The sequence below is a fragment of the Solanum pennellii genome, chromosome 12, assembly GCF_001406875.1.
Source record: "Solanum pennellii chromosome 12, SPENNV200".
NCBI lineage: Eukaryota > Viridiplantae > Streptophyta > Magnoliopsida > Solanales > Solanaceae > Solanum > Solanum pennellii.
Genome location: NC_028648.1, coordinates 65,771,623 through 65,788,697, shown reverse-complemented (window position 1 = coordinate 65,788,697; position 17,075 = coordinate 65,771,623). Strand labels below are relative to the sequence as shown.

Sequence of the window (17,075 nt, the reverse complement as noted above, 5' to 3'; positions counted from 1 at the left end):
AAGTACACATACTTGTATGTTTCTTTGTCGTGGAGTCATTCCCCATTCATGTGGGGGATTGTTGAGTTTTAAAAGGCGTGAATGGAAAATGAAGAGTTGCGACTTTTATAAAGATTTGTGACTTATATGAAAGGTTGCGAATTTTATGAGAACTTATGACTTTAATGAAAAGTTGCGACTTTTATGAAAAATTGTGACTTTTATGAAAGGTGACGACCTTTCTGAAAGATTGTGACTTTTCCAAAGGTTTGTGACCGTTACGGTAAGGCACAATAAGAACCTTTTCGAACTACCCTTTGTTTTCTATAAATTGAGAGATTTCCTCTAATTTTAAATATAGAATTTTCGGACTTCTTCCACTACTACTAAAACTAGTATTCTAAGTGTACTCAACTGCCATTGAGTGGCTTTCTTACACCAACGTTTTGGGTATCAATACAATGGTGATTGAGATCATTCGATCCTGGGAGAATAGAGTCTAAATCAAACTTCGGATACTAGAGGGGAATAATTTCCTTAAGGGGACACTGTGCATTCAATGGACTTGATCTTCTTTCTGTTTTCTTAGATTCTGGTACGTGTTACAAATTTTAAATTCTTGAATGAATATTTGTTCTTCTGTTTTTCACTGGTTCGTTAAACTTTGCTAACTTCGTGTTTCTGCAAATTTTGTTGGAATCAATAAGATTCTTTAAAAACGGATTGAAAATAATTCTTCTTTAAGAAATATATTTCGTATATTTTTTTCTCATCTTATGATTCTAGAATCTCTACTAGTTTTAATTTTCTATTTGTGAAAATATTATTAAACTTTGTTGTGTCTTATCAAGTTTTCTTAAAGTTTTGTTCTAAGTATCTTAGGAATATAAGATGTACAAAATGAGACATATTTGAAATCATCTTGTGTTGTTAACACACAACAGAGAGATAGTTAATAACACTACACCATCTAAGGCCTACGACCATACTTATTCTGAACTACACTTGTAAAGTGTTGCCTAAAGTAGTTTTGGGAACACTTTTAAAGCGTAGCCAAAATTTTAACTTATAGCTACGATAATTTTGGCAAACTTCAAAAGTGTACTCTTTAATGGTATAAGGTACACTTTATAATTGTTGTTGAAATTTGATATAATTGGCAACACCTATTTATATATATGGCCACACTTCTAAAATGTCTTATTTTTATAATTGAAAAAACAACACTTTATAAGTGTTGCCTTAAAAAGTTTCAGTAAAATATTATATTCCCTCCAATATTTTTAACACTCCCTCCCATTTTTATTGGCCAAAAAAATTAAACATTAATAAATGATAAAACATTTTTGACTTCACTTTCCTGTTTCAGTACTTCACTTCACCTTCAACTTTCTATTTCACGTTTCAATACGCATGTTTCTGAAGAACTGAAGAACTGAGGTGAAGAGAGGTGAAGATAGCTGAAGAAATGGTTTTTTTTTTAATAGATACAAGTTGAAGAGTCGAAGAACTGAGCTGAAGAGTTGAAGTCTTCGAAGAATTGGTATCTCAACTTGTCTTCTCCAAATAACGATTCCTTGAAGAGTGAGAACGATTCTCTTTTCCGAAACTTATTTCGTCAAGTGGTAGTTCTAAAACCGTCTTCTTGTTAGTTGAAGTGTTTGATTTTTTGTTTTGTGTATAGAAGAAATGAGTACTGTTGGGTTGTCGACATGATGATGAATTGAAGCTATTAGTCTCTCCGTCACACTTTTCTCTCAACTGTCTCATTGAAGAACACGATTTCAAAGAGATTTTTCTTGGATTTTGGGTTTATCAGGTAAGAAATTTCATTTTGAAAGTCTAAATTTTAACTTTAGGGCTTTGATATTCCTGTGTTTTTATACAATATTTGGGAGTGTGACTTGTATTTTAGTTTCATCAGTTGATTTTTGGAGTGTATCTCGTATATTAACCTCCCTATATAAACTTCTTTTTCACTGTTAGGGAATGAAAAAAAGTTTGGATTTATTTGAGTAAAAACATTTAGAGAAACTGAAGAAAATAGTTAAAATATATATAGAGAAACACATTCACGGCAGGGAGAGTTGAGTGTCAATAAGAGTATGACATTTTCTAACTCATTTCACAGATCAGTTTTCCCAATTTTTTTTCAAGTACGAGATTCTGCCCGGAATTCTCGTCCGTCGTTAGTGTTCAAGTTTCTTGGTGAAGATCGTTTCCCTGCACTTCCTGTTCCAGTTCATTGCCTGAAGAAAGGTAATGTTGTTTTCCTCATAGTTTCCGGTGCATATTAACTCTACCCTCCACTTACTCCACTTAAGTGATTATGTTGTGTATGTTGTTGTATCCCTTGAACTCACTCGTGGGGTTACATTAGTTTTTTGTTGTTGCTGTTGTAATAATAGTAGTGCACATAGTTGAATATCACAATCTGCACATTGAAGAGAACCATCAGGTTTTGATTTGTTGTGTTACGTCATGAGTAATATATCACAATCTACACTTTGAGACGATCTCTTTTCTTTTGTTAGATATAATATATCAATCTATATTCAGGTGGTGGTTGTTAGTTCGTAAACAAATTTTTCCCCCTGCTTAGCCACTAATGATTCTATAAATGGGTGACTGTAAATAGGTGACTCTGTGGTCCTTCCTTTGATTTTCATGTTAATTTCTGCAGATGCTTAAGATTTTCCTTGTTCTTATTCTGATTGCTGGTATTGTTGCTAGTCCATGTTTAAGATCTTTTTTGCTATACTAGGTAGATCTTGAAATCTGTGATACTGCTGCCTGTTTTCTTGGTTAATAGCTATGTTTGTGATGCAATCAACTAATTTATTAGCTTCTTTAAATGTATGCATTATCTGTATTTAAATTGTCGCCATAGTCATATGCATCTCCTCTATCTTATCAATTAAACTCCAAGGTACCCTCCACTCTCGTTGAATCATGTTCTTGAGACTTAGGGAGTCGGTTTCTAAAATGACCTTGGTGATCCCACACCTCTTGCAGTAACTTAATGCTTTCCAAATTATTGTGCTTTCAGCTTCCGTGTTTGTCGTGTTGACTATGCTTTGTGTTTCTGCATATACTAGATCTCCTTGGCTTCTTATTATACAAAATCCATAAGAGCTCTCTCCTGGGTTGCCTTTGCTAGTGGCATTTGTATTACACTTTACCCAATCTTCCCCTGGTGTAGACAACTTTGCGATGTGATTGTAAAGATTTGGTTTATACTACTGAAGTAAATAAAACATCCCTGACCAATGGTAAGGAATAGCTCGTAATGACAGATATTTGGCTCTTATGAAGTGAAAAGAGCACTCCTTGGCAAAGAGGGAGGGGATTCAAATATAAAATCCCAGCCAAATCAACCTGAGAGCATAAAAAATGACACATCATTCATTTGTAATGCTTCAGTGAATGCTTCCTTATACTTGTGCTCCCCTTACTGTTTAGATATATCTTTGGTTGGATTTGGAAGTGTCTCAATCTTTTCATGTAGAAATGATCCATTATTCATGTTGTTGAGTGGATTTGTTGATTGGGAATTTTCTCCAGAAACTCCAAGAGCAAGCAACTGTCTCTGACTATCAGCAAACTCTCTGCTCAATGTCTGTGTCATTACCGATGCTGAATTGATGGCATCTCTCAGAGCACTTGCTAATGGTGAATGCACAGACTCAAATTGTTGTTGTGCAGCAACTGTGTGGTCAGCAATGCCTTTCTGAAATATTGAATTTACTTGCTCAAACATTGCCTTGCATGACATCTCGAAGGCAGGGGTCACTGAGACTTCTAGAGTAGATTTCAGTGTTTCTTGTAGAATTTGCTTGCCATAGATTTGGAATTGTGCTTGGATTTATCTAGCTATGGTAGCTTCAAATTTGGAGTTTAATGCTTTCTCTAGTTTGTTTATTCCCTTGTCACCAGCTATTTTCTGCACCATAACATTAAGATAATTTGATTGTTTTGGGAATATATAGTCAAAATGCTTCATCTATCAGAAGGGATCCGATCTCACTCTTGCTCTCTGTCAATTCCTCTAAACTCTACCTATAGTTCAAGGTTTTTCATTTTCAGCACCACCACTTGTTTGATAGGATGTGTTGTTAGCTTTTGGAAATAGGTTGTTCATACCTTGGGTTTGATATTTAGTAGTTTCAGTTCTAGTCCTAGTACTTGCCCTTCTGTAGGAGTAGTAGTCAAAGATGCTTCAGCCACATTTAAGTTGAGGCAAAAACTTGTAAATGCAGGGAATATTTCTGACCATGACTTAGTATTAACCTGAGACCTCTCTGGAACTTGTTGTTTATTCTGAATGTGATGCTTATGGTGGTAGCAGAGGATCTATGGTCTTGATTCACTTTTCTACAATAGATACTAGATGACTCTCATCTGATTATTTGTGTTAAATTGGCTTCTTTTGGACGACCACAATGATCAAGGATGTGAGATGCTAAGAGGAGACCATTTGTCTAAGGCTATTGGCAGATTGTCTGGTAAAGGAGGAAAGACGAAATTTGCTATAGAGAATGCGACAAAGACTAGGATGGTAATTGCAGATAATAAGATACGTATATTGAGATCATTTTAAACATTAAGATTGCTAGAGATTCACTTTGTAGTCTCATTATGGGGTCTCCTGCTGGTAAGGTTTATTCCAAGCTCAGAGTTGTTACTACCGGACGGATATGCTTCAATTTTCTTCTTTGATATATAGGATGTTTAAGTATCAAAGTATGATTTTGTTTGAAATTATTGGAGAATCCTGAGACTTTGACCAAGTTATGTCTTTTTCAATAGATGAATACTTTAAGTATGGACAGATTATATGTATACGAGACGATGAACATATACTTTCGGTTTCTATTAGTGTCATGGTTATATCTTTGTGTTATGTTTTATATGTTTATGTTATATGATTATTTTTACTTCTTATGCGCTTTGTTAGACTATAATATAATTATTTTAATAAGATAAGTTAGTTAGGTTACCAATGCAAATTTTTTATTTATATGTTAGTTAAGTTTTCAGTGCATATTAACTCTACCCTCCACTTACTCCACTTGTGTGATTATGTTGTGTATGTTGTTGTATCCCCAGACCTACGTTAAGTTTCCTCATTCATCTTTTGATACAGATTTCTGATGAACCATAGAGATGATGAACCAAGGTGAAGAGAGGTAAAGACAGCTGAAGAATCGATTCCCTTTTGCGATACATGCTAAAAGAGTTGAAGTCGTCGAAGAATGAGATGAAGAGTTGAATTCATCAAAAAAATGTTGTTTAAGTCGTCTTCTCCAATAAAGACTTCTTGAAGAGTAAGTATGATTCTCTTTTCTGATACCTATTTCATCAAGTCTTAGTACTAAAACAGTCTTCTTGTTAGCAGAATTGATTGATTTTATTTTTTGTGTTTCGAAGGAATTGAATACTTTTAGGTTGTTGGCAAGATGATAAACTAAAGCTAATTAGTCTTTGTCTTACTTTTCTCTCAAGATTCTCACTGTAGAGCACGATTTCAGACAAATTTTGTTGGGATAGGGTTTATCAGGTAAGAAATTCTATTTTGAAAGTCTAAATTTAACTTTACAGTTTTGGTATTCTTGTGTTTTTATACGAATTCTGGGAGTGTGCTAGTATTTTAGCTTCATCAGTTGATTTTTGGGAGTGTAGCTCGTATTTTGGCCTCCCTATATGAACTTCCTTTTCAGTGTTAGGAGTTGAAAAAAGTGTACTGTGTTTTCGCCTCCCTAGTATTGAGTTCTTAAAATTCTGATTGCTTATTGACTGCCAAACCTTCCTTAATTGCATATTGACTGTGTTTTTGCGCTAGATTACTTGATATGTTAGTCAGATGGACTTCCTCGTCTGTAGAATAGGTCAATTTAACTGCGCCACCATCAATTTCCATAAAAGCATTTACTATCAATTTCCATCAACTTCTGCTAAATTGTTGCATCTTTTATCTAATGCATATATATTCTAATAAATGCTAGAATAGAAAAAACAATATGCATTACATTTACTGAATCTGTTGAGATTGAGAACGTAGAATTACTTCAGAAAATCGAAAACAGGACAAGTATTAATATGTACTAACTACCTATAGATAAAATAAAATATATTTATTTAATTACCTTGTGGTGTGCTAATTTCCTTCTGGTGTACTAATTATTTTTTCCTTAGAAGTATCATCAACATTCAAAAATTTTGTGGAGGATTCATGATATGATTTGCCATAGCAAAAGTGTCATGACTAGGTAAGAAACTTTTATCATCTCATAACACATGATTCTAATAAATTACTCCGTAACTCGTGAAGTAGTTTATGATTGTTACTCAAAGATTAAATATTGATATCTTCTTTTAGGAATTTACATATCCCATCCAAGGATTGGATGAATTTAGCAATGTATAGTAAAGAGTATATTGATGGCGTTGAATCATTTTTAGATTTTGCTTACTCTTATGGAGATCCTCAAGGAGAGGAAATTCAGTGTTCATGTGCAAAATATTGTAATATTCGTTGGACTCAAAGAAATGACGTTTATGATCATCTTTTATGCTAAGGATTCGTTAAAGGCTATACTCAATGGATCAATCACGAGAAATGGGATATCAAGTTTAATATTGACGATGATATGGATTACTTGGGTGATGATATTGATGGGTTGTTGGATAATCAATTTAGAGATGTTGAACAGGCTGAAGGAGTTTATGATGGTCCGAATGAATGTGCCAAGAAATTTTACAACTTAGTTGAAGAGGAAAGCCAAGAATTATATCCTGGTTGTACATGATTCTCTAAATTATCATTCACACATCTTTTATATTTGTTGAAGTGTCTTTATGGATGGAGCAATGCATCATTCACTTCTCTTTTAGAGTTATTAACAGAGGCGATGCCCGAGCTGAACATTCCTTTGTCTTACAATAAAACCAAGTCTATGATTAATAATCTTGATCTTGATTATGAGAAAATTGATGCATGTCCCAATGATTGCATGTTGTTCAGGAATGATCATAAGGATGATGAATTTTGTCATACTTGTGGAGCTTCACGATATATTAAATCTCCTGAAGTTAATTCTAAGCTTGAGCCTTCAAAAAAGCAACATCGAGTTTCAGCAAAGACTTTGAGACACTTTCCATTAATTCCTAGACTCAAAAAGGTTATTTATTTGCTCAAAGACGGCAGATTCTTTGAGGTGGCATGAAGAGGACCGTTCTAAAAATGGAAACTTAAGGCAACCTGCTGATGGTTTAGCATGAAAAGACTTTGATATGCTGCATCCAGATTTTGCACTAGATTGTTGCAATGTGAGACTTTTTTTGTCAAGTGATGGATCCAATCCATTTGGAACCATGAGTATATCACATTACACATGGCAAGTTATGTTGATGGTGTATAATCTGCCTCCTTGGATGTGCATAAAATTTGAATATTCTATACTTTCTTTACTTATACCTGGGCCGCGATCACCTGGAAATGACATTGATATTGACTTACAACCGTTAATCAATGAAATAAAATTATTATGAGATTTTGGGATTGAAACATATGATGCTTCAAGAAATGAGACTTTTCAAATGCGGGCAGCTCTTATGCGACAATCAGTGACTTTCCTGCATATGTTATCTTATCTGGTTGGAGTATAAAAGGAAAGTTTGCTTGCCCTTGTTGTAACTATGGCACTAATTCTCACTATCTTAAACGTAGTCGGAAAATGTGTTACATGGATCATCGTGTTTTTCTACCCATGGATCATCCATGGAGATCTAAAAAAAGATCTTTCAATGGAAAAAATGAATTCAGGCCTCCTCTACCTTCCTTAAAGGGAACTGATGTGTTTAATAGCTTACATGATTTTAAAAATGTGTTTAGGAAAGAGAAAGAGATCAATTGATTGCCCATGGAAGAAAAGGTCAATTTTTTTGAGTTACCTTACTGGCAGCATGACTTGTTACGCCACAACCTTGATGTGATGCACATAGAGAAGAACATAGTTGATAGCATACTTGGAACTCTTTTAGATATTTCTGGAAAAACAAAGGATCATGCAAAAGCCCGGTATGATTTGAAAGATATGGGAATCAGGAAGAACCTTCATCCAAAAGATACAGAAGATGGTAAGAGAAAAAAGTTTGCAACGGCGTGCTTCTCAATGACAAATGGAGAGAAATAAATCTTTTGTGGAGTTTTAAAGACAGTCAAGCAACCTGATGGTAATGCCTCCAATATATCTAGGTGTGTGCACTTGGATGAAAGAAACGTGGCTAATTATAATACCCATGATACACATTTTATGTTACATTACTTGCTTCCAATACCAATCAAAATCATTCTTCCTGATTATGTGGCTATTCCTTTGATTCGTCTAAGTTCCTTCTTCCGTCGTTTGTGTCAAAAAGTAATTACATTGGTGGAACTGGATTGCTTAGATGTAGGGATCATAGAAACAGTAAATCAGTTGGACCGAATTTTTCCTCCTTCATTTTTTGATATCATGATTTATTTGCCAATTCATTTGGCGAATGAAGTGAGATTAGGCGGTCTAGTTCAAAATCTATGAATGTATTCCCCTGAAAGAGAAATGGATACATTGAAATCATACATTCGCAATAGGCGTTTTTCAGAAGGTTGCATACAGAGACACGAGTGGGAACAGATTGCATGAATTTATTCTCCTAATATGTGCATCTGGGTGTGCATACCTGATTTAATAAAAGAGCGCTAAATAATGATGAATGTGACCTAAGTGATGCATAAACCGTGAGTTTGTTTTCTAACAAAGGAGTTCCTTTAGGAGCAAAGAACACAGATCCAATTATTTTAGATGACAAGTCACTAAGTCAGGAACATGCATACTTATTGGGATATTGTGACGATGTTCAAGAATATATTAGGTAGCTTAATTTGAATATGTTATTCTTGCTGTATAATTATTTTTTAACTTATTTTATTTGTTGTTTTAACAAAAAAAAGGTACAGGTTGTGTACAGAGCATGATCAAGAGGTTAATAATCAACCAGGAAGATATAAATGGAGCAAAGCCAATAATCATTGTCAAAACATCTCTCAATGGTTTGAAACTCGTGCTTTGCAAGAGGATGTGCCTGATTTGATAAACAATTGTCTAAAGGACCAAATTCTGTTGCAAAAAAATATTCTGGGTATCTCATAAGTGGATATAGATTCCATGTTAGGCAGCATGATGAGGTTTAAAACACAAAATAGTGGTGTTACACTAATTGACTCAACTACAAGCTTTGCAAGCTCAAAGGATAAAAATCCAATTGCTGCAGATTTGACTTATTATGGCAGAATAATTGATATTGTTGAATTAGACTATTACGGTCATTTTAAGGTTTTTCTTTTTAATTGTGATTGGTATGAGGTTGAAATGGTCTTACTTATGTTCTCAGGAAGAGCCTTTTGTGCTTGCATCTCAAGTACACCAATGCTTCTATGTGCAAGATCCATATGATCAAGAAAACATTATGTTATGAAGACTGTTCCGAGAGACTTGTTTAACATGGGTGATGAGGTTGAATCTAATCTCCCAGATAGTTTTGCAAGTGATCCATCTGAACATTTGATGGGACCATCTATACCAAAATATAATGGTGAAGTACTCTTAACAAGGACTGATGTACCAGAAACAATTATTGATGTGCCTTAAGAGGAACTTGTCACTCAACAACTTGATGTCGAGTATGAAGAGAATTTTGATGATGAGTCTACCGATGAGTTTGAGGACGAGTCTTAAAATGAGTATGAAGATGAGTTTGCAGATGAGTTTGAAGACGAGTCTGAAAATGAGTATGCAGATGAGTCTAAAGATGAGTAGAAGAGTTTGAAGATGACGCACCATGAGTTTTATTATTGTTGTGATGATCATATAGTGCTCACTTATTGTTTTTGTAATTTAATTGTTGTTTTGGTACAAACACATTAAGATATCTAATATGTGGAATTGAAGATTAGATCGCTACAATGTTTAAGTATTCTGTTGGCTTTTTTCATGTGCCCAATTGTTATTTTGTTAAGTAATTTATGTTGGCTTATTATCTGATTATTATTTCTTATTTGGATGTTTGTTATTTCTATACTTATTTGTTTCATTTTATGATCAGTCTGTAGGCATTAGAAGCAAAACAGTGAGATCTGTAGTTTAAAGTCGCTTCTGTTTTTGTCACTGTCCAGAGTTCGTCGCTCCCAGAGGTAAAAACTCTTTACTTTTAACTAATGAAAAGCTGTCCAGTTTTGGAGTTGAATCTGCAGAATGTTTTTGTTGTAATGATTTATGTTGGCTTCTTATATGATTATTAACTTATTGAAGAACATGTACGAATAGTTTTAACACAGGAACAATTTCAGAATCTTACATTTTTAACAGAGGAACTATTTCATACATAGCAACTCAAAGGAGGCATTTGGCAACAGAAGTAAATGTCATATAACTGTAAAATGAAAAAAGTTACAGACTTTTTTACACGTTAATACTATAATGTTAGCGAGATGTCAAAAGTCAAAGATTACTTTGGTTATAACTGTCGTTTTCTTACTCCTCTGCATCCATCTAAGGCCACAAATTCATAATCTTCTGACTTGTTGTAAATCACTGAAGAGGATTTTTCAGAATGAAGGGAAATAATGACTAAACACTCTTTGCTTACACTTTTGAATCTCAATAATGACTTAACAGGATCAGAAATGGTTGTATAGGTTATAGGATCAGTTTACTTGTGTCTCAAGTCATATTGTGTTTGTACAGGTTATAGACTAAGTTTACAGTACTGGCACTTCTGGAAAATCAACTCTTGCAATATTATACAGTACTGGACATTCTGGAAACTAAGATGCTGCAATATGCTATAATAAGCTATCCATCTATCAACCTTGTTTCAGAATTATATTGTTTTTACTTCTTTCTCTTATAGTAAAAGCAACCACCAACTGTAAACATCTATTAATTTTTTTGTTGTCGCTGCTTAATTCTTAAAACGTGTGAGATATGTTGAAGTCAGCTCATGATTTGTAGATGTCATGCTAGCAAATTTTTTCATGTTTAAAGGTTGAAATGGTTGGGTTGCAATAAATCCCTTAGTATCTTCAAGAAACTTTGTATTGCACTAGAAAAACTCTAGTTTTGTTGCTTGAACTTGGATGATACCAAATTCACATTTTGTTAACTAACAATGATGTGGAAATGAAAAGTGGAAAATTACTGCATTGGAGAATTGTATCAGTCAAGTAGATTACAATTGTTTTGGTGTTAAGACTTGTTAATTGAAGGGAGATATATTTAGAAGTGCTTGATGCAGAGATCATGTCATGATTTTTTCCTGCTCTTGCTAAATGACTTATTTGCAAGCAACATGCCCCCTTCCATGTTGCTTTAACCATACATTAGTCAACAACTTTTGTGGGCATTGATTATAGAATTGTTAAGTGCACAAAATTTGGTTTCTGCTCTGCAATCTTTTCAGTTTGATGCTTCTTTTAATGTCTAGTGATGCTTGTCCTCTACCATCAATACTATGTGCGTTAAACTTGTCAAGTACAGGTAATATGTATTTATATTTTTAAATAGGCATTACCTTCTACCAATCAATTGGAATCATGAGGCTTAAGTATTATATTTGCTTCTGCTAGGCAAGCTACCCAAATTTTGTTGGTTTACTTACTACAGGGAAAGATATCAAAGAGATTCGAACAAAACGAGAAGAATTAATCAATCAACAATATTAAAGAAAAAAGGTTCAAATCCAAACAAACCTCAAAGTCTATTGAAGAATCTGGATGTTGATATGCAATACCAATCAAGTGTTGAATTGGCCAACAAATTCAAGATTAAGAGCGAAAAACTTGCAAACGTACGCAACGATAAAGCTATGAAAGAGCAGGCACCAATACCACATAAAAGGAAGAATCCTGAGTGTTTCGTTCCACAACAAGGAAAGACTAAATTTCTTGGGCACAAATCAGTAATTAAATCGTCTTCAAGGGAAGAGCTTAGAACCTCACATATGATTGCAGGGAAAGGACAAACTAAACAGAGGTTATTTCAATCTAAAGAGTCCATTCAAGATAAAGGAATTACACTTCCTGTGAACTCTAGGTTCCAAACGTTACTGAAGAAAGGTGTTACTGCTTCAGTACGGTGACAGGAACTCTACTGAACTTCAATCATGTGAAGAGGAAGTTGGTTTGACCAGCCACCCGTATTGGTCAGTTTCAGGATAAGCAACAACAAGGTAATGGACTGGTACATAATGAACATGATATTCTTGATGTACCAAATTGCAAGCAGGTAATAAGGAAGTCGATCATACCAGCTATTACTATTGATCATTTTCTAAAAATTCAAGGGATACGCTTGGATGATGAAACAAAACGTGATAACTATACAACAGCTAATGTGGAATTTATGCATACTCTATTATTAATGAACACAACAAAGGATTGGATGATCTTGTGGATAAAGAAGGACTTGGTGGAGATGAATGTGATGCCGAAGAGGAAATTAACATTGATTGTAATCCAAAAGGTATGTCTTAAACCTTGTACGATTTCATACTCTTTATGAAAGAAATATCTTATTTCCTATCTGTTACATCATTCTAGAAATATCAAAGCCAAAAAACGTTTGAGGACAAACAACATGTAAGGATATTCACGCAAGAAATTTGGAAGAAAGAAAGGAGGTGATATCTGATAAAGGACAAGAAGTGGGACCAACTAATAAGATTGTGTCACAATTAAGCAACTTTATAGGAACCATTCCAAGAAATCCTAGATTCGTCAGCTCGATGTACACTAGTTGGCATGTGGTGCCAAAGGATACTAAAAAGCGCATGTTGAAATATATCAATGTAAGAACAATCACTCTTCAGATTGCACATTTTATTATTTGATTTTACTTTCTGAAGCTAAATATATTTTATTTTGGATAGTCCAAATTTCTAATTCCAGTAGAAGGAAAGAAGTGGGTGATGACTGGTCTTCATTATTCTTGGAGGCGACACAAACAAAAAAATTAAAAGAATTTTTTTGATAAAACAGTACCGTTGAGGAGATGCTAGCAAAACGTTATGATGGCATTCGGATATTGGAAACACCCAACTGTTCAAGTAAGGCTAGAATATTGCATTTCTACTCATCAACATATTATTTTTTATCATATCTATTATTTTCTTATTTATCAATTCAATTATCTCTTTTTATTTAATAATAGGTCATATGTGAGATGAATTCTCAAAACAGGGAAAAACAAAAGTGGAGGCATCGAATGGGACCTATTAATTTTGCTAGAGTTCGTGTGGCATTGGTAATACTTAGCTAACAATTCTTCGAATATTTGAATCTCATTTTTTTTGTACTTTATCAGAACATGCTGATTTTTTTAAATTTCTTTTGATATTATCTATAGCGTGCAACCAAAGACAACAACGAAGAATCATCAAGTCCTGAAATGTTTATTGCAACTCGTACCAAGACGGGAAAGGAAATCCAGGATGATACCCAGTTGCTATAGAGGATTAGTAGTGAATTTGATTTAGACTTAAAATTTATATATTGTAGGGAGTTTAACTCCATTGAATTTTGTCACATGTCTTCTTCTTTTTCTTGTGCAAGTGCGATGTGATATTCAATTATTTGTCTATATCGCTGAATTGTTTGCTAGGAAAACTTGTCATATTTTTAAGTTCTTGATCACTATCATAGGACTGGAACTGAAATTGTACTTACAATTCAGTATGGATGCCAATTTTATTCAATCGGATGAACTTCAGAATCTCCAAAATTCTGGGGAAACAACTGATGAGGCATTTAGGGACGTGTTTGGAAACGAGCAACCTGGTCGACTTAGGTGCTATGGTAGATCAGTGACAACAAGTACTTTGAAGGAATATGAGGAAATTAACAATCTAAAACAAAAGCATGCCAATGAAATCACTTCTCTAAAGGAAGAATTGAGGGAAGAAATGCGACATTTATTCACTCAATTGCTTCAAAACAACCCTGGAATGAATTTTTAAAATATACCAGCGTGTGTTGGATCTAACCTTGCTTCACCTATTGATGCAAGTAGCGCACAAGCGGTAAGAGGCACAAATCTTCCATATTCTTCGGGGTCAGCTCATAATTCGGTTCTTCAAAAGGTATATTGTATTTAATATTCTCTGTTGATAGTCTGCATATTATTTTTCTTCTATTTGAGTTGATGTTCTTGGTAATGTAATTCTTAACTTATTTTACTATCTTGAATATTTGAATGTTCAGTCCGTACTTTGTTTTAGTTGTATCAGTGTTGTATTGTGTTGAAGGAAAACTTTAGTGATTTTTTGTTGTAGTTGTGTACTTTTTTATCCTATTGTTTTACTGCTTTGATAGTCTGCATATTGTTTTACTGCTTTTAACTTTTAGTGTGGATAGACTATTGTCAATGTGAGTGTTCTCATGCATACTTCTTTTTGGCTCCTTCTTGATTGTTGCTTAATCCTGCATAGAAAGATCAATGAATTTATTAGAAGTAGGGATTGTAGAAATAGTAGTTATACCTATGTGATGAGTCTGTTGTTGCTGCAATGTTTTGTTAGGAGATTTTGGTATGTCCATGCTAATGTTGAATAGAATCTTTGAAAGAGACTTGCTTTCAATTTGATATGTTATTTCTCATGGTAATTAATAATCAAGGTGTATTATATTGATATTGATGGTCTGTCCATGCTATGTTCCCTCTCTCATACGATAAAAACATTGTTGTCCAACATGTGATTTTGCCTTGCATTTTCTTGAGTAGTGGTAGACATTGGGTAATTAACAATCTTTATTGTCCAACTTTGTTGTCCACTGTGTGCCATCCATATAGTGCAGGGAAGTAGAATTCTAAAGGCAATGAAATGCTTTTTATATGGTTGTGTATTGTTTGATCAGTCATTGAGATCCCCCCATAGATCAACACAACCGGTCTTGTTGGTTGTGTTGCATTCTCCTGCTCCACTAACTAGTTTGGAATTCCCTATTGGCTGGCCATTCATTAGTGGACTATAAATATTCCTAGTAAGCACTGCGAATGGTTTGGGGCTCAGACTATTTTTTGCAGCTGATTTATGTTTCACGTTATGAAATTCTGCCTCCTTTTGCAGTGGTGAGAATTCAGCAATAGACTTCTCAATTATCTCTTCTTGTAGTACCTCTTGGTTTTGATCTTGTCTAGGTTGCCATTGCTAAACTATTTTCTGAGGCAAATTTCTCTTGTTTTGGACACTTTCCTTCTCCTGTGTTGTTTCTTTAGGTTTGGATTGTTTTCTACTACAATCATGTCCAACTTGTAAACATGTTATCCAGTACTCTTGAACCCAATCATACCATACCTCTTGGTCAAAAACTCTTCCAGTAGGATCTTGAACTTTGACTATCGATGGAAGAGCGACTGTGACATCCATATCTATAATTCAGAACCTAAGATTCTCTCCTATTTGCTTGTACATTCATCTGCATACACTAGAATGCCTAAGGTATTGCATATTCTGCAAGTTAGTCCATACCCCAATAGTTGAGTGGAAGGTTTGGCAACTTGACCCACAGTGGTATTGCATATTCTGCATATGTCTAAGGTATTGCATATTCTGCATATGCCTAAGGTACTGCATATTCTGCAGATGCCTAAGGTACTACATATTCTGCATATGCCTAAGGTACTTCATCACTATCTTCTTTGTTGCTAAATCTAACTATGAAGTAGTCATCACTGTGATAATAAACTTTTGGTTTAGCTATGTAGTTCCATTGACTAGCTATATATCGTTCAATTGTGCCACTTATAATTTTATTTTGAATGTGCAAGAAAATGCCGGTAATTAAATTTGAAATTCGGCATGAAGTTAACTCGATCTACTATAGCGAATGATGAAGATTTTTTGTAATATTGTCATATACGTTTGAATGATGCATTTGTTTTTTGGAATTTATTGATATTAAAGATCTCTAAGCAATCACTTTCTAAGCTTTGATTGTACAAGACATGTTTCTTGAAGTTTATTTGAAATATATAGCTTCAAATTAATTATTAGTTAATTTTTGTGTATATATATTTACACTTTATAAGTGTTGCTCTAGATGAGATATAAAGTTACACTTTATAAGTGTTGCTCTAGATGAGATGTAAAAGTACACTTTCTAAGTGTTGATCTAGATGAGAAATAAAATTACACTTTATAAGTGGTTCTCTAGATGAGAAATAAAGTTACATTTATAAGTGTTGTTGTAGATGAGACATAAAGTTACACTTTATAAGTGTTGCTCTAGATGAGATATAAAGTTAGACTTTATACGTGTTGCTCTAGATGACCTATAAAAGGCAACACTTTGTAAGTGTTGCTATAGATGAACGATAAAAGGCAACACTTTGAAAGTGTGACCAATAACACTGCAAAGGCAACAATTTTAAGTGTAGTCTAGTAAAAAATGTGTGTTGTTAATGCCCAGCAACAAAGCGTGCCCTTATACCTCTTTGGCTACGCTTTATAAGTGTAACCAAATATGGCAACATTTGAAAAGTGTTGCCTAAGGTTACGCTTCTTTACGCCACCCCCTAAAAAGTGTTGTTGAAAGTCCAAAAGTGTAGCCTTTTATCAAAGGCCACACTTTTTTCTAGTTTAGGCTACACTTTAGTGGTGTTGCCGTAGGCCTAAAATGGTGTAGTATGACTTCAAAATGAACATAACATCTAGAGAAACATAGGACATAAGGAGTATTATATTGTTAAGTCTTGTCCTTACTCGAACAAGTCTTGTGGAGCACTACAAAATATGAGTAACAAGTTGTTAGAAGTCTAATACTCATCTTGTAATTTAATTGTTCATCAGTCTCAATTCATCATAATAATTTTTCCTCTAGTCTTAGTGGAAATTGGCTCAAAGGCTTACACGTCATATCCGCTAGTTACAATATTGTATAACTTTTTTCCATCGGTGGAATGGAGTATCGATGGATTTTCCCTTATTAACTTAAAAATGTGAAAACTATTATGTACCCACTACATAAAATTGAATTTTGTGGCAATTAATTAGCAATT

At 34.1% G+C, this 17,075-nt stretch overlaps 1 long non-coding RNA gene across 11 annotated transcripts; it reads left to right on the top strand.

Moving 5' to 3' along the window:
* The first annotated feature begins 1,312 nt into the window (after window positions 1-1,312).
* On the top strand, window positions 1,313-10,059 carry LOC107007664. 11 transcript variants are annotated; one of them, XR_003575765.1, is made up of 7 exons: window positions 1,313-1,563; window positions 1,664-1,798; window positions 2,111-2,238; window positions 3,544-3,694; window positions 5,126-5,306; window positions 5,485-5,539; window positions 8,975-10,059. It is a non-coding gene; the product is annotated as an uncharacterized LOC107007664 (long non-coding RNA). The 11 variants fall into 11 exon arrangements; XR_003575764.1 differs by having other exon boundaries at window positions 1,314-1,563; window positions 3,544-3,651; XR_003575770.1 differs by lacking the exon at window positions 3,544-3,694 and adding an exon at window positions 6,175-6,248 and having other exon boundaries at window positions 1,315-1,563; window positions 5,410-5,539.
* The last annotated feature ends 7,016 nt before the right edge of the window (window positions 10,060-17,075 follow it).